Here is a 24,462-nt window from a genome sequence, read left to right on the forward strand (position 1 = left end):
TCACGGAAGTAGCGCGCCGGGACCAAGTCCATAGTGTTCTGGAGAGCGTACAGAAAGCGCGGCAATGACATCATCTTGAACAATGCCGCCCGGCCGAGCGGCGAGAGCGGCAAGCGCCGCCAGCATGCGACGTCCTCCTTCAAGCGCTGGAGGGGGGGAAGCAAATTTCGCTCGTAGCGGGCCACCGGGTCCAGCGTAATATAGACCCCCAGGTATCGAAATCCCTGCGAGGCAATCTGGATCGGACAACCCCGAGGGAGGACAGGAGCCTCCCCGGAAAGCACATAGACACAGGATTTAGCCCAGTTGATGACAAGGCCTGAATTACGGCCGAAGGAGCGCAAAACATCGACCAGGACAATCAGTGACTTGCGCGGGGAGGCTAAGTACAGAAGGATATCGTCAGCGTAGAGGGACACGCGGGATTGTGCTACTCTTATTACTATGGGTGAGAGCAGTATTGACCTAATTCAGAGAAAATTTGAGGAGCACCCTTGCACTAGGCCATAGTTTTGTTATTTTTTTTTTCGTTTTTCTCTTCCTCTGTCCCTACATTAACTCAAGGGCTCTTTTTAGAGCCACCTAAAATCTAAACACAAAAACTTGTTTTTTGAATCTATTTGTCAATTTTTTTGGGGGGTGTGCGCAACCTGCGCGCACCCAATGAGGTTTTTTTTAAAAAAAAAATCATTTTTTTTTACTTTAGTAAACCTTCAGGGACTCCCTGACAAAGAGAGGGGAGTGGCAAAGTAATTAAAAAAGAGATGGTGTACATTTCACAGATGAAGGGAAGAGAGTCTTCCCATTAAACTTTAAACTCTGCATCAGTACTTACATATAGGTACCCTAAACCTATCAAAAAAGATAATAGCTCATTTTAGTGCTGCGTTTCAATTGGCTGTATTTACAAGGAGAGGAAAAGACACACAGAGTGGCTTATCCTCTCCTTGTAAATATGGAGGAGCACCCTGCGCCACCAGTACGTTATGAAAAGTGACGTAGTGGTGGCGCAGAGGCCTTGTTAATCTGCCCCAGAGATGTTAAGGAAATTAAGGGTAAAACAGACAAATAGAGAGTGACAGATACAGAGACAGAGAGCAAACAACTGAGAAGGAGTAAGGCAGTTAAAAAGACTAAGACATATGGATACAGAGAAAGAAACATGGATGAAAAATTAGTGATGGAGGTAGTAAAGGTAGGGGAGTAGTAGAGAAGGAGTGAGGGAGTTACAAAAGAGTAGTAAAGCAGGAAGAGAGAGTGAGAAGAGAAATGAGAAAAGCAGAGTAAGGAGAGGTGAAGAAAAGGAAGCATGAAACGAAAGCAGTGACACATACAGATATGTTAAACTTACCTGACCATCAAAGTAACTTATTTAGAAATAAATGTTTTTTTTATTTGCTAGGAAACTGAATTACATTTTCTAAATGTTCTTTCTAGTTCTTAAAAAAAGAAAAAAGTATTAATATTCAACAATACATTGTAATAAACAGTACATGTTTTTTCATATTTAGCAAAGCAATTTTTTGCCCTTTTTTTGCTGTTTTCAGAATGTTTTGATTTTCACTGAAAATAGTGAAATCAATTGTATTCATCATTTAACAGCGGGCAAAAAAAAAAAACAATCTGAAAGATTGTTTAAAAAAGCCCCAAATGTATCCTCACTAAAACATACCTTAATAGAAATATCAAAAATACCTTTTAAGTACATTAACAATTTTCAAGAAATAACATCTGTAAACCTTGTTGCAAAAGAACATTTTCCAAAACAATATCTGTCAAAGAAGTCCACAATTGTTTGTTTTACCTTTCCTTGAGGCCAAATGGTAAGTTTAAAATCCTTTTTGAGTGAAATATCCAATTTTAATCCTTTAAAATTTAAATGATGCTTTCTTACGATGCTGATTTTAGTATTTAAAATTTGGGTTTCAGAAAAATTAAGTAACAATTGGGTAAATCATAAGGCAAACGTGCTTGAAAATCAATTGAGAATCATTACACAGTGTCCATCCTTAATAAACTGTGTAATGACCAGAAGTTATAGAAGGACCGTCATGAAAAATTATTGCAACTGCTACAAAAGTTTTTCCAGATATAGATAATTGATTACTAACAAACTTCTTTAGTTAAAGTTTCCAATTTTGTTCCTCAGCTCTACAACGTTGTACCATTAAAATTACATACTGTCCATATTTCCTTAAAAATAACGTTGATAACATTTCAGATTTACATTTAGAACATTCCATGTTGTGATTAGCATCTTTAACTAATTTACTAAAAGTCACTGTTTTACTTTCTGGTAATGGTAAATATATGAACCTTTCAGAATCAACATTACTACTGCTTGTGTTCATACAGTTATCACAACAATGTTCCCATTTATAAGAGACACCAAATACATTTTCTACTTCTACTCCTTCATCTTCCAGTACCATCAGGATATACATCAAGAATTCCTGTGCATCTTGCTGGACATTTTGTGTAAACTGTGTACATCCAGAACATACATCTAAAAGATTTCTAACATCAGAAGCACTTTCTTTTTTATTTTTATCATTACTTAGCTTCTCATAAAGGAGACTCAGCAAAGAACAGAATCATTTTTCATGATTTAGTATTATCTGCTCTTGCAAACTTTCAAGATAAAATACAACATTCAGCACTACATTTGCGTAGCAGTTGACACCAGAGCTATTTTCAAAATGACAACCAACAACCTCTTCAGCATTGTCCTTTTTCTTTTTGCTTGCAATCACATCACTCTCCTTTTGTTTTCTCTTCTGTACATCCTCATTACAGATATTCTCAATTCTCCTTTTCCGACAAACAACACGTTTTTCAAACACAGGATACTGACCTAAATGAGGAGCATAGCTTCTTCTCAATCTATTATATTCCTTTACACAGTTTGCATCAGCACTAACTTTTGAGTCATCAAAGTCTATCATGAATAGACCAGATAATGTTTTCACTCGTGACAGAGCTATTTTCAAAATGACAACCAACAACCTCTTCCACACTGTCCTTTTTCTTTTTGCTTGCAGTCACATCACTGTCTTTTTGTTTTCTCTTCTGTACATCCTCATTACAGATATTCTCAAATCTCCTTTTCCGACAAACAACACGTTTTTCAAACACAGGATACTGACCTAAATGAGGAGCATAGCTTCTTCTTCATCTATTATACTCCTTTACACAGTTTGCATCAGCACTTACTTTTGAGTCATCAAAGTCTATCATGAATAAACCAGATAATTTTTTCACGCGTGACAAAGCAACATATGCCATACCTTCTTTGAACACAGTAGATCCAATGTTTACAAAAGCACTATCAACAGTTAATCCTTGAGACTTGTGAATAGTTACAGCATATGCTAGAGAAATCGGAAACTGCTTCCTACGTACATATAAGTCTTTCACTAGCAAAAAACGAACTGAACAACGACTAATGACTTTAACCTCTTCAATCTGATCAAATTGTATTTTTAAGAATTCAATTCCATCTTTTTTCTGGTACTTTACAAAACCCACAACTTTACCCATAGCTCCATTCACTAAACCTTTTTCTACATCCAAATTACGTCTTAAAATTACTCTACAGTTCATACACACATAAAGATTCTTTTCCAAACCAGCTGTTTTTGAAATGTTTTTCTCCAGAGAATCCAATTTAGTAGCCAATTTGCCTGTCAATATAATAGTTATTCGTTCATGTTGAATTTTATCCACAGCTTCCAGTTTTATGATCTCTTCATTTTCCAATTTCAAAAGTTCTTGATTGAATACAGAGCATTCATGTAGTGTTGGCATTAAGCAGATTACAGTATTTTTTTCAGCAATTTTCTTGTATATTTTCTCTGGAACTATTTCTTCTGTTGTAAACAAATTAGTCAGCAATCGACTCTGTAATACTTTTCTGCCATGTTCTGTGAGTAGTCCAATTCTTATATCTTTCAGAATACTTGCATAGTCCTCATCATTGGCTTGCCTCATATTGGTAATGAGTTCCTTATACTCAAAATATGTCCAAATATTTACATTGCCTATACTTCCTAACGACTTTTTCGTGTCTTCATGTGTAAGTGTACGGAATACCGGATGTCCTTTAACTGGAGTAAGTTGCAAAAGATCCCCAAAAACTATGACGTGTTTTTCTCCAAATAACACGTCATACTCTGTCTTCAGAATTTGCTGCATTCTTAAATGCACAAAGGCAAGCATTAAGTTTGATACCATGCTTACCTCATCAATAATGAGTACTTTCAATTTCTTCAATACTCTTGAAACTTCCAAGCATGCTTCTCTTGCTAGTTTGTGGTACTGTATTTTGTTCTCATGCTCTACTGGTAACATTAGCAAACGATGTAAGGTAACTCCTTTTATGTTATACGCTGCTAACCCAGTTGGAGCAGTAACAACACAAGACAAAATGGAATCCATTTTCTTCTGTAGGTAGCTTCTAATTACATTAATTAAGAAACGTTTTCCAGTTCCTGCTTGTCCTCTTACATACTTTCTCATTGGTTCAAAAGATATGCATGAGCACTCTTTATTTTCATGTAGTAATCCATGATCAATTTTTTTCTTGACTTCTTCATAAATTTCTTTTTGTTCTTCATTCAGTTGCTGCTCCAAATATGTTAAGTCTACTAAATCTTCCTGAGCTTGATTCATAGCTGTTTCCACTTCATTCATGGCTATTGCTGCTTCATTTTCTACGATTGGTTGTCCTAGAGGATCTTGACTGAATGTCCCAGAACTTTGACTGTCTTGAGAACTGTCTCTAGCAACTTCAGCTGCAATTGTTGCTTCTTGTTCAATTTCTTCATTTAACATTTGAACATAAGTTGTGAAAGTACTGCATTCTATGCTGTCTTTGCTAGCATTGAAGGAATCTTCATAACTGTGGAATTCTCCAAGTAGTTCGTCCTCTGAATGCCATGGTTTAAACAGCTGCAAACGTGCCAAGTAGTAAAATTCCTTTTTGTCAGGAGTGTCGCAACTCAGCTTCCGGTGATTTATCAAACTTCCTTTTGTTTGCTTCACCAAACATCCTTCCTCACCACTGACTTTATATTTTCCATTGTTGATATCTTCTGTGGCATTCCGTTTAAAAATGAAGTTCTGCAGCACTTCATAAAGACACATGTCCTCAAGGTGATGACTTCTTTGTGGGTAATATGTATCCAACATGTTTGTTCTTAAAATGTCTGTACTTTCTGGTTCGAACTCTGCTAAATATTCAATTTCTCGAATAGATTTCAGTACCAGATTTCGCATTCCTGCAAGGCCTAAACTTACCCAAATTATTCTTCTGGATTTGGAGTACAGACTTGCAGATGATAACCTATCTGAGCATTCGTAGGATCCAATTTCTCGATGCGATAACATCTTTAAACTGAAACTGTATAGCTTCTTACTGACAGTCTTCTCGTGAGAAATCTCTTCCCACATTTCCTTCAATTCCGTTTTCTCAGATTTAGTGATGTAAGATGTGACATACCGAGCAACAGCAATAGAATTGTCAGCCACATACTGTATATCCATGTTAGCATTCCACATGGATAAAATGACTGGATTGTAGTCATTTATATATTTTGACTCTTCTTTTCTTCTTAGGTTGTAGGTATTCTTAGGCGATTTTCTTGTAATAGTATGTCGCACAGCTGACATAAAACTATTTACTCTTCCTTTTGAAAGAACAGGTCGTGGAAGTCCAAATCGACATTTTGTGTACAATTTTTCTTTACTCTTGTACTTTCGTCGACAGTATTTTCCACATCGATGACTTTGGAAACGTAAAATTCTCTCTTTTAAGTTTTTCTCTTCTGTGCTTTTAGGTATAGCACATGTTGCATATCCTTCAATGAAAGATAAAACTGCTTCATCAGCATCCGTTCCAAAATTTGGGGCATCCTTGATCCACAACAGCATATGAATATGAGGAGCACCTCTTGCTTGGTACTCTTTTCTCCAAAAGAAATCCACAACTTCTCCAAGAGGTGGATTTTTTTTATTGCAGATGAAGGACATCATAGCCTCAAATCTATGATTAAAATATCTGCAAGCATTAACCGGATCCAATGAGCACAATTCTCCTGCTGTCTTGTATTGTATGTTTTTAATGTTTGAATTTGCCTCTCGCAGAAAATCCAGTAAATCATCCCAAGCATACTCAGCACAGCTCAGGGTAAGGAACCATGTAGGAGTTCCTAAATTCCGTAACATACACTTCAATTCTCCATGGCGTCGGTACCAATATTCATTAGTTCCACGCTGACAAGCCATCAAATTGATTAATTGAGATTCCAAATGATCATCTCGCTGTTGCACTTTGTTGAGAAAGTCCTTTGCTGACACATTATGTAGATGTACTCCAGTTTTCAAAATGTGATTTACTGCATAAGATAGTGCAGACAAGTCAGTTTCAAATAAATGATGGAACAAATAAGGAATACTTTGACGAAATCTGGGATCTTCTGCATATAATCTTGTAGTCCGATACTCCGAAGCAGGAATCTGTACTGGACGTTCATCATAATGTCTACCTTCTCCTGTAGGAAACAGTTGGGGAAAACAACGAGCTTCCAAGCTCTCCTCCGATACACTCACAGGAGTTCCTTTTGCTTTCTTCATCTGAAACAGATCAATAGCGTTTCCCATAACTTCTTTAGAATGAAGAGGATGTATGCTGAAATGTTCATAAATTTCTTCTTCTTTTGACTTATCCACTTTTTCAATTTGCCCAGTTGGTATTCCTGTGTCTTCTAGTATTTCTTCTTCATCTTCATCCATATAAATGGCTTCATACCATTTATTATTTTTTTTCAAATACAAATTTGCTCTTTGTACTTTTCGTACATCCACCAGCTCCTGCCAAATTTTCTTATTCTTTGTAGGTACACCATTAACCAGAATAACTAATGGTTCAGTTTCCAAAGTATCTGCATCAATTGTTTCCATATTTTTTTTCAAATCCAATGGCAAATAGACAACTCTTCCTTTTAAACCTCTTTGTAAATCCGAATGAGGTAATTTACCTGTTTATGGCTCCATACGCATTATGGTCTGAAATGGATGGACACATTGGATGAGTATAGACTCATACGTATTTAAATCAGAAAGTTCTGGAGGAATATCAACCAATTCTAATTTATTATGTACAGCTCTTGCTGGCATTCTATTTTCTTCTAACTTGTTATAACAGTATTTACAAATACGCTGATCTTCACCCAATTCAAAACAATTTTCCAGAAATATATATGTTGCAAAATCTTTCCACTTATAATTATCTTCATTTTCACTTTTTTTATACAGATCAACATTCCTTGTTTGAATTTTATAATGGCTTCTCCGGCAACAAATACACGTAATATTTGGTCTTTCATTAGAGATGATAGTAAATTTTGTCATTTCATCTTCAAAATTTTTACTAACAGTAAGTTCTACATTCTCTTCCACATTTTCATCAATAACTGTGTCATTTTCTGCACTTTCTTGTTCTGGACCAAAGTAACAAAACTGAATCTCATCAGTAACCTTCACTACATCTGATACAGATCCACGGAACAGAGCATTATTCAACTCATTTAACTTTAGTGCTGGACTTTTAGCAAAATACAATGTTCTCACAAACTTTCTCATTTCAGTATGATGAACAGCCAGCATCCTAAAATGGTGAAAAACACTTTGGCACACTTTCCTAGATAGACAAGCCAGAGAATGTCCTTGCAAACCAGTATTCTCTCTCACTCTGCATGGATCTAGTCTTTGAAGCACCTTAATTTTCTGTTTAACACTCTTTTTACTATATTCTTTCAGAAAGTCACATAATTTATCAATAGATTCCTGATGCACAGTACAAATACTACTACAATTCCAAGTGTACACTGGGGCTTTAGGACGTCTCCCCATAACCTCATCAGCCATCACTTCTTCCTCATTTCTTGGAACCATTTTCTCCTTTTCCATTACACAACCATCCTTAACTTCATATGCTCTACCATTGGTGTCAACTGCATGCAACAAACTATTACTTTGAAGATAACTCTCTTCATTAAAAAATGGTTCAGTACTTGAACTATGCTTCCATTCTCCTAAGAACACTTTACAAAAGTTATTTTTTTGGACTTCTCTTTTCCTTTTGCTTTGTGACTTCATTGCATTGACTAATTTATCTAATCTACGCATCCTGTTCAAAATTAAAATGAACAGTTTTTTTTTATTTCTAATGCCTTGGTGACAATACTTTCAATTAATTTCTTTTTCTTATAAAATTTGGTTTTCTTCTTATATTTTTTCACAACCTTTAGCAAATTTAACATCACTCTTCTCTGAAACATTTTGCGACGAATGTTTTTAACATCTATTTTCCGTGTTAAGTCACTCTTTCTTACTTCTGAGTCTACATTAGCATTTTGTTTTTGCTGTCGACTCTGTTGTTGTTTTGTACTTGAAACACTGTTTGAATTTATCTTTCGATCATTTTATTTTTTTGGAAGATATTGTTTAAAAATTCTTTAGTCTGCTTACCAGAAGACTTTTTCTGTTTTCCAACACGAGCTTCTCCTCCTATTTTTTTTTTACCGGTTGTCTTCAAATATAGTTGTTGTTTCTTTTCTTTTCTCTTTCTTGACTTTATAGGCATCTTTAAAATTTTTCACTGTTGCTCAGCAATACCTGCAAAAAACTAAAAAAAAATACCTTTATGTAATTTTAATTCATTACAATTTTTTTTTCAGCTTTTCAAATCCTATCACATGAGCTGATCCTTTCCTACGAGTCCAAGTCTTACAAAACAAGAGAAACATGAATTAAATCTCTGAGAACAATTCCTGTGTGCACACAGACTCATGGTGTGATTCTAGGCAGAAAACGATATTTGATTGGCAATTTGAAAGCACATTTACTACTGTTGAGGAGCAAATGATAATTACTGTGACAGCCGGACACATTTTTCTTATATTTTAGAGAAGCATAAAAGAGCACATGTCCTTACACCTATTTGAGACCATGGCCATGTGTTACAGGGTGAGTGATTAGACTAGAGCAAAGGAAATGAGCCTTAGTGACATTGAATCTGTTTGCGTTACACACTGCTATCTGAAATACCACATACAGATGAGTAGTACGCACAGGAGTGTAGGAGAAGCTGCTGCGTGTGTGCAAAAAGTGTGTTTCTAGAGACTGTGTATTGTCAGTTGCAAGAGAGATCTGCATGGAAACTTGCACAACTGCATGAAGAGTGCAGACATGCGTATAACAGTAGATGTGTGGTAAGGGTTAATTTGAGTTTTGAACATGTAGGAACTACCTCCGCCATTGCAAGATTTGATGGTAAATCTACCTTGTTGATTTGAAATGTGTTAGCATTTGCCTCTCATTTTTGAGATAGTGATTTCTGCTGAGTGCCAACCAACACATTTCAAGAAAGCAAGCTGGCCCTTTCCTGAAAGTGCAAGTTTTACAGAACAACAGCAACACAAATTAAATCTCTGACAACAATTCCTGTGTGCACACAGACTCATGGTGTGATTCTAGGCAGAAAACGATATTTCCTTTGGCAATTTGAAAGCACATTTAGTACTGTGGATGGAGCAAGTGATAATTACTGTGACAGCCTGACACATTTTTCTTATGTTTTAGAGAAGCAGAAAAGAGCACATGTCCTTACAGCTACTTGAGACCATGACCATATGTTACAGGGTGAGTGATTAGAGTAGAGCAATGGAAATGTGCCTTGATGACGTTGAATGTGTTTGCATTACACACTGCTATCTGAAACACAACACAGAGCTGAGTATTATGCATGGGAGTGTAGGAGAAGCTGCTGCATGTGTGCAAAGAGTGTGTTTCTGGAGACTGTGTATTGTCAGTTGCAAGAGAGATCTGCATGGAGACTTTTACAACTGCATGAAGACTGCAGATATGTGTGTAAGAGTACATGTTTGGTAAAGGTTAATGAGTGTTTTTAACATGTAGGAACTACCTCACCCATTACAAGATTGAAAGGAAAATCTACCCTGTTGATTTGAAATGTGTTACCATTTGCCTCTCATTTTTTTTAAAGTGATTTCTGCTGACTACTAACCAACACATTAGAACAAAACAAGCTGGCCCTTTCCTGAAAGTGCAAATTTTACAGAACAACAGCAACACAAATAAAATCTCTGACAACAATTCCTGTGTCCACACAGACTCATGCTGTGATTCTAGGCAGAAAACGATATTTACTTTGGCAATTTGAAAGCACATTTAGTACTGTGGATGGAGCAAGTGATAATTACTGAGACAGCCTCACACATTTCCCTTATATTTTAGAGAGGTAAAAAAGAGCACATGTCCTAACAGCTACTTGAGACCATCAGCATGTGTTACAGGGAGAGTGATTAGAGTAAAGCAAAGGAAATGAGCATTGGTGACGTTGAATGTGTTTGCATTATACACTGCTATCTGAAACACAACACAGAGCTGAGTATTATGCAATGGGAGTGTAGGAGAAGCTGCTGCATGTGTGCAAAGAGCGTGTTTCTGGAGACTGTGTATTGTCAGTTGCAAGAGAGATCTGCATGGAGACTTTTTCAACTGCATGAAGACTGCAGATATGTGTGTAAGAGTACATGTTTGGTAAAGGTTAATGAGTGTTTTTAACATGTAGGAACTACCTCACCCATTGCAGGAGTGGAAGGAAAATCTACCCTGTGGTTTTCAAATGTGTTAGCATTTGCCTCTCATTTGTGAGATAGTGATTTCTGCTGAGTGCTAACCATCACAGTTGAAGAAAACAAGCTGCCCTTTTCCTGCGAGTGCAAGTTTTACAGAACAGCAACACAAATTAAATCTCTGACAACAATTCCTGTGTGCACACTGTCTCATGGTGTGATTCTAGGCACAAAACAGTATTCCTGGGTGATACCAGGCCCTTTCCTGAAAGTGCAAGTTTTACAGAACAACAGGAACACAAATTAAATCTCTGACAACAATTCCTGTGTGCATGTTGTCTCATGGTGTAATTCTAGGCAGAAAACAGTATTCCTGGGTCATAACAGTACACCTTAACTTATGGTGAAGACATACTCCATAATATCTTTCAAGTTCAAGGCACTTAAACATCTTCCTTAACATAAAATGTAAAACACAACTTTTAAAGTGGTAGGAAAATGTGCCATGCTATTTTCAAATGTGTTTGCATTTGCCTCTCAGTTTTGAGATAGTGATTTCTGCTGAGTGCTAACCAACACAGTTGAAGAAAAGAAACTGCCCTTTCTTAAAAGTGCAAGTTTTACAAAACAACAGCAACACAAATTAAATCTCTGACAACAATTCCTGTGTGCACACAGACTCATGGTGTGATTCTAACCACTAAGCAATATTTTGTTTGGCAATTTGTAAGCACATTTAGCACTGTGGTGGAGTAAGTGATAATTACTGTGACAGCCTGACACTTTTTTCTTATATTTTAGACAAGCAGAAAAGAGCACATGTCCTAACAGCTCCTTGACACCATGACCATGTGTTACAAAAAACAAGCTGCCCCTTTCCTGCGAGTGCAAGGGTAATAGAGCAAGACCAACACGAATTAAATCTCTGATAACAATTCCTGTGTGCACACTGTCTCATGGTGTGATTCTAGGCAGAAAACAGTATTCCTGGGTGATACCAGTATACCTTAACTTATAGTGAACACATGCTACATAATATCTAAAATGTTCAAGGCACTTAAATATCTTCCTTAACATAAAATGTAAAACACAACTTTTAAAGTGGTAGGAAAATGTACCATGCTATTTTCAAATGTGTTTGCATTTGCCTCTCATTTCTGAGTAACTGATTTCTGCTGAATGCTAACCATCACACTTTAAGAAAACAAACTGCCCCTTTTCTGCGAGTGCAAGGCTAACAGAACAAGAGCAACTCAAATTAAATCTCTGACAACAAATCCTGTGTGCAGACAGACTCATGATGTGATTCTAGGCACAAAACAGTATTCCTCAGTGATACCAGTACACCTTAACTTACAGTGAAGACATACTCCATAATATCTTACAAGTTCAAGACAGTTAAATATCTCCTAAAACACAAAATGTAAAACACAACTTTAAAAGAAGAATGACAATTCTAATATTTATATCAAAAATCACCACATACATCCCCTCTCAAACTCATAACTCACCTTTAAAATTAGTTAGTTGATAAAGAAATGTGGCACTGAAACAGCAGATTATCAGAGCCAGAATCTCAGAGCTGTACACCTCTCTCCTCTCACCACAACCAGTAAATGGCAATGTTTCCCTCTCTTTTTTCACACATATACATGTTAATGTAAAATCACAGTCCTTCCCACATTTTTTCAAATGGAATCACACATTTCTATTGGTTGCAACTTTCAACCCCTTTCCAAATGATCCCTTCCCCCAACATGATTTCTGCCTGCTACCATAGCAACAGGTCATGGAACACTGGTGTGAGCAGAGAGGTCAGAAGTTCAGCACACAATGTTTCAAATCCAAAGAGCAAGAGTGCTTGACTTTTCAAACCTAACAGCAAATCCAAAGTAATGTTCAGTGGGAACACATTTTTCTGTACCAATCCAAAACATGCTTTTAAAAATGTAAACATACAGCCTAGTTTTAACTGTAAAATGGTTTGAATCAGCCAATGAGTTCTTTTTATTAAAAAAAAGTATGTATGCCTCCATTTTTCAACTGTCTTTCTTTTCATATTGCCATTCTACTGAAAGACACCTCCTGAGTGCATCCTGTTCTCCTTGAAAGATGTCCACAGTGTGGATTGTGGGTCATAGCTATGTCTTCTGGAGTGAAAAATTTGCAGAAAAAAGAGGTATTGTGAAAGACCTTGCTTTGCCAAATCTAGACATTAAATGGATTGGTCAGAGAGGATTAAAGTGGCACCAATTAATGCCTTTGGTGAAAACCTTTCTACATCTCCCACAGCCTAACCTTATTATTGTGCACTGTGGTGGAAATGACCTAAGCACTTTAACTGGGGTAGGTCTGGAAATGCTTATTAAGGACACCTTTCTGCAATTGATGTCACTTTTTCCACAAACTGCCTTTGTATATTCTAATATATGCCAAAGGCAAAAGTGGAACTGGTCCAACCAATTTTGTCCGCAGATTGACAAAGCAAGAAAGCACGTCAATAAGTCTGTTTCTGCTTTCCTCAGAGACTATGGTATGGGTTCTATATACCACAACAACTTGCGTTACAACATGCAAGACATTTATAGAGGAGACGGTGTACATTTCAATGATGAAGGGAACAGAGTCTTCCTCTTGAACTTTAGACTCTGCATCGGTACTTACTTGTAGGTACCGAAAAACACTCAATGAACACAAGGGCTCTTTTTAGAGCCACCTAATATCTAGACACTTAAACTTGATTTTTATTTCTATTTTTTTTAAGGTTTTTTTTCGGGTGCGCGCAGAGTGCGCGCACCCCGCGATGTTTTAAAAAAAAATTAAAATAATTTCTTTTGCCCTTCGTGGTCCTACTGTGACCCCCTGACAATGGCTTGGGGGTCAAAAACTCCCTACTCTGCCCCCTATTCACGTTCTCCACCTTTCCTTTTCAGTGCGACAGACAAAATGGCGGCCGACACTTCCTGATTTCGACCGATTCGAATGTTTACTGACATCTAACAACCAATCAGAATTACGCTCGCGCACGGCAGGATGCGCGCACAGGGCTTGCACAGTGCGCGCACCCTGCGCGCGTATAGATATTGATATGCTTTTAAATGCTATTTTCTCTGGAAATACTGAACAGATTTACACCAGACCTGCGAAAGGCACTTCCTTTACCTTATGGCTACCTCTCTGCCAAATTTCAAGTAATTCTGTTCAGCCGTTCGGGCTGTAGCTGCGACTAAAGGTCCTATGGAAAAATACATGGGGAAAACGCGTTTTGGGACCCCCCTTTTTCTCAGCCCCCGCTTGTCGAATCACCCCGAGACTTTCAGAGTAGGAGCTGAGCGGAGCGCCCCATTAGTTTTGAAAATTTCGCGAGAATTCGTCAACCGGCGCCAAAGTTATTCAAAATAGAATTTTGAGATTTCCTATGGAAACTCGGTCCTAACTATAACTATCTACTGGCGACCGCCAGTAGATAATACATATATATATATATATCCAACAGAAAAAGGTTACCCTTGTGGGGGCGCCCACCCGGAAGGATGAACGCCTATGTGTGGGAACTACAGCAAGAACCGTTCATCCTCTTCCATCATGCAGTACTGGCTTAACGCGTTTCAGACAGGAAGTCTTTGGTCACATGCCCATCGTACAGAAATGCAGCACAAACCATGTTGGACTCCCGCTTTAATAATTAATGAGTCCCGTCCCAGTGGGCGTGTCTTAGTGGGCTCCTCGCCCCAATGCATCCTGGTTTTAGCAGTTCCAACATGAACATGCAACCTCAGTGGGTGTGCTGTAAATCTTAAAATGTCACAAAATCAAATCATCAAAGTGGGTGATTAAAAAGGCTGAAAAACTGAGGATGCTGAAAGTCTTGAATCCGTCGCACATGAGCCTTCCGTTCTGGTTTGATGCTTAGAAATCAAAGTGCCACAGATCCGCAGCGAATCGGTGGTTTGCCCCCGCGGCCGAGCCAGCCGCTATAAATCCAACAGAAAAAGGCTACCCTTGTGGGAGCTCCCACCCGGAAGTTGTATTAAACAAACACTAATGCAAAAGATTTAAATAGGTAAATGGGGATAGAGTAGAGATAAGTGGTATACAGTGAAATCATTTGTTTCTGTATTCTAACGTGTTTTTTCTCTGACTTTATTATTAGTTCTTATTTGGGCCTCGCAGGCTGACTGGAATCCCTACTACGCTCATGCACATAAAGATTGGCCGAAAACAATGACGGCACCCGTGTCACTCAGCCAAGGACACCTTGAATGAAGCATGGGAAATTCAACTGATGACCCTATCGAAAGCAACAATGTTGAATAAAATATTTAATTTACTGAGTAAAGTGAAATGCGTGTGGAAATAAAGCTATGGGAAAAGAAAATTAAGGGGCGGGCACATAGACAATGGTTCATGGAGAAAATGTTACATTTCTAAGTGGTGTGATGAACTCACCTCCTCATCCCAACCAATGAGAATAAGGGAAGACATAAGAATTGATACTTGGGGGGGTGGTACACAAATCAAGAACAGTATAATTGAGGTCACTGACCCAACGCGTATGCTGCTCGAGGTCTTGTCCGAGATGCGGTCTCAGACCCTGCTGCTGCCAGAAACTCTGTTTGAGATACATATCGATAAATCTATTCATCTAGAGGGATTGCAGAAAAGGGACACCCGAGGAGAGTAGCGTCAGAGAGGGGTGCAACACTGGCATTGTACTTTAGAAGAAGATATCCTTCCAGATCTGAATCTGCCTGTTCCTCTACCTGTCACCTGCTTTGGAGATTCTTTTCTGGCCCCCACCATTATGGAGTTGGGTTCATCTTGACCAATAGGTAAATATAATTCGAAAATCTGTCCTTTATGCCTGTGCTATCCTTTTTCCCCCCATTTCCTTCCCTTTCAGGTACTGTCATCATTGATCATTTAGTTTACTATAAAATTATTAGTATATTTCTGCCTCTTGAAAATGAAGGTGGTTACTGTAATTGAAATTTGACTCACAAAAAATAATTTAGATAAAGGTTTTCAAAATGTCTTGAGTCTGTGGTTAAAGTAAAGAGGTAATTGTCATTCTACCTTAAACTAACTCAGCGACCTGATTCATTGAGGAAAGAAAACATTACTTATAAATTGGTAAGACTTGGTAAAGGTGAATAGCAAAGTTACAGTTATTTTACACAAAATTGATGCCAGTGGGGTTTACTAGCTTACTGTGTGAATGTGATTTGGGCCCAGGTGAATATTTAGGTGTATGAGTGACCAGAGCTGGTGACCCGCGCTTCATCAGTTTTCCTTGGTAGCAGAGTGTGCGAAGTTGGCCTGGCATATGCTGGTCACTAGTTATAGTGGCCACCTTGCACCAGTCCAATTCGACTCTTATGGTAGATAGGTTTAAGACAACCTTTTGAAGAAAGCTATCCTAGTGGTAGCTGTGGAGAGCAGCCTTCAGGCTAAGTCTCAGAGGAATGTAAAGCAGCTTGTTTTACCTTATAATCTCTTGAATTACCAAATGAAAGGACACCACACAGGTATATATATCAAATATATATGTATTTATTTCTAGACACACTCTACTAATCTCTTTATGAGATTAGAAGTCAGGAACATATGCAAATATCAACGTTTCACAATAAGTTAAGCACAAATATGGCTGGGGCCCTAGGGGCGTACCAGACCATATACTAAAAAAGAGGTTTAGGAAAGTCGACTTGCAAGGGGACAAGGCCTAGGGCCTGTAGAATCGCTGCGCCTTCACTAATCCACCCAAGGCAGGTAAGTAAAAGACCCACGGGAGACGCGTGCAGTGTGAGGACACAGCAGCGGGTTCCCTATTGATTTCAATGGAGCAAGTCGCAGTTGGATTTTTAAAGTTTAAGGGTACTTCTAGAGAGTCTACAAGCAAGCCACTTACAAGGTAAGTAGTTCGAGGGCCAACACCCACAGGAGCACCGGAGTGCACAAGTTACCTCACCCAGGGAAGCCGGGTGCATAGGTGTCTTTTGGTGTCAGGTCGCGTGGTCGTTTTCTATGGAAGCCGAAGAAGTTTTTCTGCTTGCGAAGACTGGGGAAGTGTCCAGTGGAATCCAAGGCTGGATTCAAGATGAAGAAGACCTGAAAGCAGAAGGGACAGTGTTCACAGTCACTTGCCAGTGACCCGTGGCCAGGAAGATGGATGCCCATGGAGGTCGGGTGACTTCAGGTGATCAAGGCTGTTTTGACTCTTCAGCCACGAGGTCCAGGAGGTGTCAACGACGACCAGGAGCTGGATTCGGAGTGTCCCACGAAGTCTGCAGCTTACTGAGGTGTCAGCAACCGGATTGGAGCCAACAAGCCTTGGCAAGTGGAAATCGAAGAAAGACAGTGGTGCAGACCAGCAAGATCTGAGGGACATACCCAGCAAGAGTAAATCAGGGCAGGCCTGGTTTGATGAAGAAGTCTTCAGAGGACCCACTAGCCAGCCGGCAAGGGATCGCAAAGATGACTCATGAGGATTCGCTTCACAGGAGCACATGGTCACTTGGGATAAGGTAGGCCTCTGATTTTCAAGAGAAATCCTGCTGGAGGCGTGGACCATACGTGGTCCAATGCACAAGTTCGTAGAACGTCGTGAAGGGGTTGCACTCGACAATAGTGCACGGTACCCGGGTATTGCTGTTCCTCATCACTCGTGGGGTCCACTCGCCTCAGCTCTGCTGGGGACTCACAATGGCCATTGAGAAGTCAGGAAATCTACTTCCAGGGCAGAAGGGACTTCGGACTCCGGCAGGAGTGGGAAAGTTTGCGACCGTTGATTCAAGTTTTTGGTGCCTGCCAAGCAGGGGAGTCACTCCTTGACTCCAAGGTAGATTCTTCAGTCTTCCAAAGGTAGTGGAACATCTAAGGGCCAGGATTCTTCTTGTAGAGCGTCATCCAGGGATATTTGATTTGCAATGGTTTCCCTATCTTATACTAAAGGAAAGGGAGGGACTAGCTCTATGACCACTCCTCTTGGAGGGTCAGGGGAGTGGGTGGTTGCACCCACTTCCCTTTGTCCAGTTTCGTGCCAGAGCAGGGGCAGGTAGCCCCTGAACCGGTTTGGGCTGGCATATGCACAGAGGAGCCTACTGCTCCCCCAGTGCAGGACTTCAAAGCACTTAAAGAGTGCACCCACCCAGCCCCAATACACTAAATCCTGTCTGGAAGGTGGTGACACCTCCCTGTGACAGGATGCCTATTGTTGGGCCTCCTCCACTTCGAGTTTCAGTCAGCATCAGGAGGGTAGCCCAGTGTCTGTGCTGGTGGCATCCATTTTGTGATGCCAGGGCTCTTTCAGATTTCTACCGTGTTTCCACAGTGGGTACATGTCGTCCCCTCTAGAAGGGTGGGATCATACTCCCACACCAGTTACTGGTGTGGGGGTATGATTCCAAGTTGTTTGACACCAAACACGACATGTTTTGATGCAGTCATTCCAAAGTTAGCATTTACCGTTAGGTTATAATGCACTTAAGAGTATATGGTTTAAGCGCATCCACAAACAGCCACAGAGAATAGACTCTGCCAGCTGCTCAGGCAGAGTCACCCCCTCACATTGTAAACCAAGCACCCTGCCCTCAGGATTGATAGGGCCTGCCTTAGGGGTGACTGATAGGTTTATATGTGTGTGTATGGTGAGATATAGGAACCTATACCTCTGTGTGGAGTGCTAACACTACCTCACCCAGGCTGCAGTAGCAGGCCTGTGGTGTCAGATTTAGTCTGCTTCCCAGGGGTGGCATAATACATGTTTCAGCCTTTGGTAGGCCTGCGAAGCACCTATGCCCTTGGTACCTAAGGTACCATATACTAGGGGCTCTTAAGGTACCACAGTATCAATCAATCAATCAATCAATCAATCAAGCATTTGTATAGCGCGCTACTCACCCGGAGGGTCTCAAGGCGCTTGGGGGAGGGGGGTCTGCTACTGCTCGAACAGCCAGGTCTTGAGTTGCTTCCTGAAGGAGAGGTGGTCTTGGGTCAGGCGGAGGTGGATGGGGAGGGAGTTCCACGTCTTGGCAGCCAGGTAGGAGAAGGATCTTCCTCCTGTTGTGGCTCTTCGGATGCGGGGGACGGCGGCGAGGGCGTGGCTGGTTGATCGAAGCTGGCGGGTGGGAGTGTAGAAGGTCACGCGGTGGTTGAGGTATCTTGGGCCTTGGTTGTGGAGAGCTTTGTGTGCGTGGGTGAGGAGTCGGAACGTGATTCTCTTGCTGACGGGGAGCCAGTGCAGGTTTCTCAGGTGTACGGAGATGTGGCTGTGTCGGGGAATGTCCAGGATGAGGCGTGCTGAGGCGTTCTGGATGCGCTGGAGTCGTTTCTGGAGTTTGGCTGTGGTTCCGGCATAGAGGGAGTTGCCGTAGTCCAGTCGGCTGGTGACGAGGGCCTGGGTGACCGTCTTTCCTGGTTTCGGTGGGGATCCACCGGAAGATCTTACGTAGCATGCGTAGGATGTTGAAGCATGATGCGGAGACGGCGTTGACTTGATCCGTTCGTCTCGAGGAAGGCGGCCAGTTGTCTGTTGACGGTTTTCTCGATGACTTTGGCCGGAAAAGGAAGGAGCGAGATGGGGCGGTAGTTTTTGAGGTCGGTGGGGTCCGCTGATGGTTTCTTCAGTAGGGCGCTGAGTTCGGCGTGCTTCCAGCTCTCTGGGAAGGTGGCGGTGTCGAAGGAGGCGTTGATGATGTCCCGCAGGTGGGGTGCGATGACGGAGTCGGCTTTGTTGAAGATGTGGTGAGGGCAGGGGTCGGTTGGAGATCCTGAGTGGATGGAGTTCATCGTGCGGATGGTGTCTTCGGTGTTGACTGGGGTCCAGGCGCGGAGGGTGGTGGTGGGGGGTGTTGTTCCGGTCGTAGAGTGCGTTGGCTGTGTGCTGAAACTGTTGTGTATGTCTGCGATCTTGCTGTGGAAGAACGAGGCGAGCGAGTTGCAGAGGTCTTGCGAGGGCGTGATGTCATTGTTTCCGGCGCTGGGGTTCGAGAGCTCTTTGACGATGTTGAAGAGTTCCTTGCTGTTGCGGGCATTGTTGTCCAGTCGTTCCTTGAATGCGGATTTCTTGGTGGCGTGGATCAGCTGGTGATGTCTTCGAGTGGCGAGCTTGAGGGTGGTCATGTTGTCTGTAGTTGGGTCTCTGCGCCAGGCTTTCTCGAGGGCCCGGCAGTTCTTCTTGGAGCTCTTGAGTATCCAATCACTAGTGCATCTAATATGCACTCCAAGTTGTTTAGAGAGGACAGAGAGACTGGGGCCCTGATTAGCAGATACCCAACCAGACTATAGCCAGAAACCAGTGTTAACATCAGAAAAAAAGTGGGGGCAACATAAGTGCAGATCCTACTCTCCTACACAACCCCCCCCCCAAATGCAGGGACACTAAATCAACCTTGACCAGTTGTGTCTTCGTGTTCTAAGTGGAAATATCTTGAGAGTCATCTGCATTGGCATGTTGGGTCCCAGGTCTATGTTCCACTGTAGAGTCCATCCCATGTAGGGAAATGGACCACCTTAGCAGTTTAGGATTTTCACCTTTCATCTGTTTAAGCCATAGGTGGGGCTTGTGGTCAATCTGAACTATGAAGTGAGTGCCACACAAGTATAGCCTCAGTTTCTTCAGGGCCCACACCACAGCAAAGGCCTCCCTCTCTATAGCTGACCAACGTTTCTCTCTAGGGTCAGCCTTCTGCTTATAAAAGCTACTGGCTGGTCTTGACCTTCATCATTCAGTTGAGACAGTACAGCTCCCACACCCAGCTCAGAAGCATCTGTTTGGACAATGAACTTTTTTGTGTAGTCTGGGCTCTATAAGATGGGGGCAGTGCACATGGCCTGCTTTAGGTCATCAAATGCCTTTTGACAGCTAGCTGTCCACTGAAACTTCTTCGGCATTTTCTTTGAGGTAAGATCATTTAAGGGGGTCACTATAGATCCATATCCTTTAACAAACCTCCTACAGTACCCAGTCAGGCCTAAAAAGGCTCTCGCCCGTGTCTGGGTGGTTGAAGCTACCCATTCCATGATGGTTTGGATTTTGCTCTGCAAAGGATGAACCTGGCCTCCACATATAAGGTTGCCCAGGTACACAACCTGACTCTGCCCTATCTGGCACTTAGTGGCCTTGATAGTGAGGCCTGCTTTTTGCAGGGCCTCCAAAACATTTCTGAGGTGGACCAGGTGATCCTGCCAGGTGGAACTAAAGACAGCAATATCATCTAGATAAGCTGAGCAATAAGTTTCCATACCTGTCAGAAATTTGTTCACCAACCTCTGAAAAGTGGCAGGTGCATTTTTCAAACCAAAGAGCTTCACCACAAAGTGGTAGTTCCCACCAGGGGTTGAAAATGCTGTTTTGGCCTTGGCATCATCAGCTAACTTGATTTGCCAGTAGCCAGCTGTTAGGTCAAATGTACTCAAATATTTGGTTGAGGCCAAAGTATCAATGAGCTCATCTGCCCTGGGAATTGGACAAAGCGGTACAAAAAGGGGTGGTGATGGACGGAGCATCAGAACCAATCAAACACTCACACCCAGTCAACAGATCTGGGTTTGATCCATCACCGTTCTTTAGCCCACTCTGCCACCCCAGTTCAGACATGGCCATATGTAAATCAGTCTGACCCTGTGCCTCATGGGAACAGTCCAGCCCGAACTGCCAAGCCATGCCTTCCCTGGACCGGAAACAAGCTTCCTAGGACTGGTTTCTGGCATTTCAGCCGTCTTCAGCCAGGCTTGCTTGAATCCAGAGGCAAAGTGAGCAAGGGACTCACGTCTGAGCATACCCTGCCAACTTATGGCGAACAAAGCGGTACAAAAAGGGGTGGTGATGGACGGAGCATCAGAACTAATCAAACACTCACACCCAGTCAACAGATCTGGGTTTGATCCATCACCGTTCTTTAGCCCACTCTGCCACCCCAGTTCAGACATGGCCATATGCAAATCAGTCTGACCCTGTGCCTCATGGGAACAGTCCAGCCCGAACTGCCAAGCCATGCCTTCCCTGGACCGGAAACAAGCTTCCTAGGACCGGTTTCTGGCATTTCAGCCGTCTTCAGCCAGGCTTGCTTGAATCCAGAGGCAAAGTGAGCAAGTGACTCACGTCTGAGCATACCCTGCCAACTTATGGCGAACAAAGCGGTACAAAAAGGGGTGGTGATGGACGGAGCATCAGAACCAATCAAACACTCACACCCAGTCAACAGATCTGGGTTTGATCCATCACCGTTCTTTAGCCCACTCTGCCACCCCAGTTCAGACATGGCCATATGCAAATCAGTCTGACCCTGTGCCTCATGGGAACAGTCCAGCCCGAACTGCCAAGCCATGCCTTCCCTGGACCGGAAACAAGCTTCCTAGGACCGGTTTCTGGCATTTCAGCCGTCTTCAGCCGGGCTTGCTTGAATCCAGAGGCAAAGTGAGCAAGGGACTCACGTCTGAGCATACCCTGCCAACTTATGGCGAACAAAGCGGTACAAAAAGGGGTGGTGATGGACGGAGCATCAGAACCAATCAAACACTCACACCCAGTCAACAGATCTGGGTTTGATCCATCACCGTTCTTTAGCCCACTCTGCCACCCCAGTTCAGACATGGCCATATGCAAATCAGTCTGACCCTGTGCCTCATGGGAACAGTCCAGCCCGAACTGCCAAGCCATGCCTTCCCTGGACCGGAAACAAGCTTCCTAGGACCGGTTTCTGGCATTTCAGCCGTCTTCAGCCAGGCTTGCTTGAATCCAGAGGCAAAGTGAGCATGGGACTCACGTCTGAGCATACCCTGCCAACTTATGGCGAACAAAGCGGTACAAAAAGGGGTGGTGATGGACGGAGCATCAGAACCAATCAAACACTCACACCCAGTCAACAGATCTGGGTTTGAACCATCACCGTTCTTTAGCCCACTCTGCCACCCCAGTTCAGACATGGCCATATGCAAATCAGTCTGACCCTGTGCCTCATGGGAACAGTCCAGCCCGAACTGCCAAGCCATGCCTTCCCTGGACCGGAAACAAGCTTCCTAGGACCGGTTTCTGGCATTTCAGCCGTCTTCAGCCAGGCTTGCTTGAATCCAGAGGCAAAGTGAGCAAGGGACTCACGTCTGAGCATACCCTGCCAACTTATGGCGAACAAAGCGGTACAAAAAGGGGTGGTGATGGACGGAGCATCAGAACCAATCAAACACTCACACCCAGTCAACAGATCTGGGTTTGATCCATCACCGTTCTTTAGCCCACTCTGCCACCCCAGTTCAGACATGGCCATATGCAAATCAGTCTGACCCTGTGCCTCATGGGAACAGTCCAGCCCGAACTGCCAAGCCATGCCTTCCCTGGACCGGAAACAAGCTTCCTAGGACCGGTTACCGGTTTCTGGCATTTCAGCCGTCTTCAGCCAGGCTTGCTTGAATCCAGAGGCAAAGTGAGCAAGGGACTCACGTCTGAGCATACCCTGCCAACTTATGGCGAACAAAGCGGTACAAAAAGGGGTGGTGATGGACGGAGCATCAGAACCAATCAAACACTCACACCCAGTCAACAGATCTGGGTTTGATCCATCACCGTTCTTTAGCCCACTCTGCCACCCCAGTTCAGACATGGCCATATGCAAATCAGTCTGACCCTGTGCCTCATGGGAACAGTCCAGCCCGAACTGCCAAGCCATGCCTTCCCTGGACCGGAAACAAGCTTCCTAGGACCGGTTTCTGGCATTTCAGCCGTCTTCAGCCAGGCTTGCTTGAATCCAGAGGCAAAGTGAGCAAGGGACTCACGTCTGAGCATACCCTGCCAACTTATGGCGAACAAAGCGGTACAAAAAGGGGTGGTGATGGACGGAGCATCAGAACCAATCAAACACTCACACCCAGTCAACAGAACTGGGTTTGATCCATCACCGTTCTTTAGCCCACTCTGCCACCCCAGTTCAGACATGGCCATATGCAAATCAGTCTGACCCTGTGCCTCATGGGAACAGTCCAGCCCGAACTGCCAAGCCATGCCTTCCCTGGACCGGAAACAAGCTTCCTAGGACCGGTTTCTGGCATTTCAGCCGTCTTCAGCCAGGCTTGCTTGAATCCAGAGGCAAAGTGAGCAAGGGACTCACGTCTGAGCATACCCTGCCAACTTATGGCGAACAAAGCGGTACAAAAAGGGGTGGTGATGGACGGAGCATCAGAACCAATCAAACACTCACACCCAGTCAACAGATCTGGGTTTGATCCATCACCGTTCTTTAGCCCACTCTGCCACCCCAGTTCAGACATGGCCATATGCAAATCAGTCTGACCCTGTGCCTCATGGGAACAGTCCAGCCCGAACTGCCAAGCCATGCCTTCCCTGGACCGGAAACAAGCTTCCTAGGACCGGTTTCTGGCATTTCAGCCGTCTTCAGCCAGGCTTGCTTGAATCCAGAGGCAAAGTGAGCAAGGGACTCACGTCTGAGCATACCCTGCCAACTTATGGCGAACAAAGCGGTACAAAAAGGGGTGGTGATGGACGGAGCATCAGAACCAATCAAACACTCACACCCAGTCAACAGATCTGGGTTTGATCCATCACCGTTCTTTAGCCCACTCTGCCACCCCAGTTCAGACATGGCCATATGCAAATCAGTCTGACCCTGTGCCTCATGGGAACAGTCCAGCCCGAACTGCCAAGCCATGCCTTCCCTGGACCGGAAACAAGCTTCCTAGGACCGGTTTCTGGCATTTCAGCCGTCTTCAGCCAGGCTTGCTTGAATCCAGAGGCAAAGTGAGCAAGGGACTCACGTCTGAGCATACCCTGCCAACTTATGGCGAACAAAGC

This window comes from Triturus cristatus, chromosome 1_1 (assembly GCF_964204655.1).
Source record: "Triturus cristatus chromosome 1_1, aTriCri1.1, whole genome shotgun sequence".
In the NCBI taxonomy this organism is placed as follows: Eukaryota; Metazoa; Chordata; class Amphibia; order Caudata; family Salamandridae; genus Triturus; species Triturus cristatus.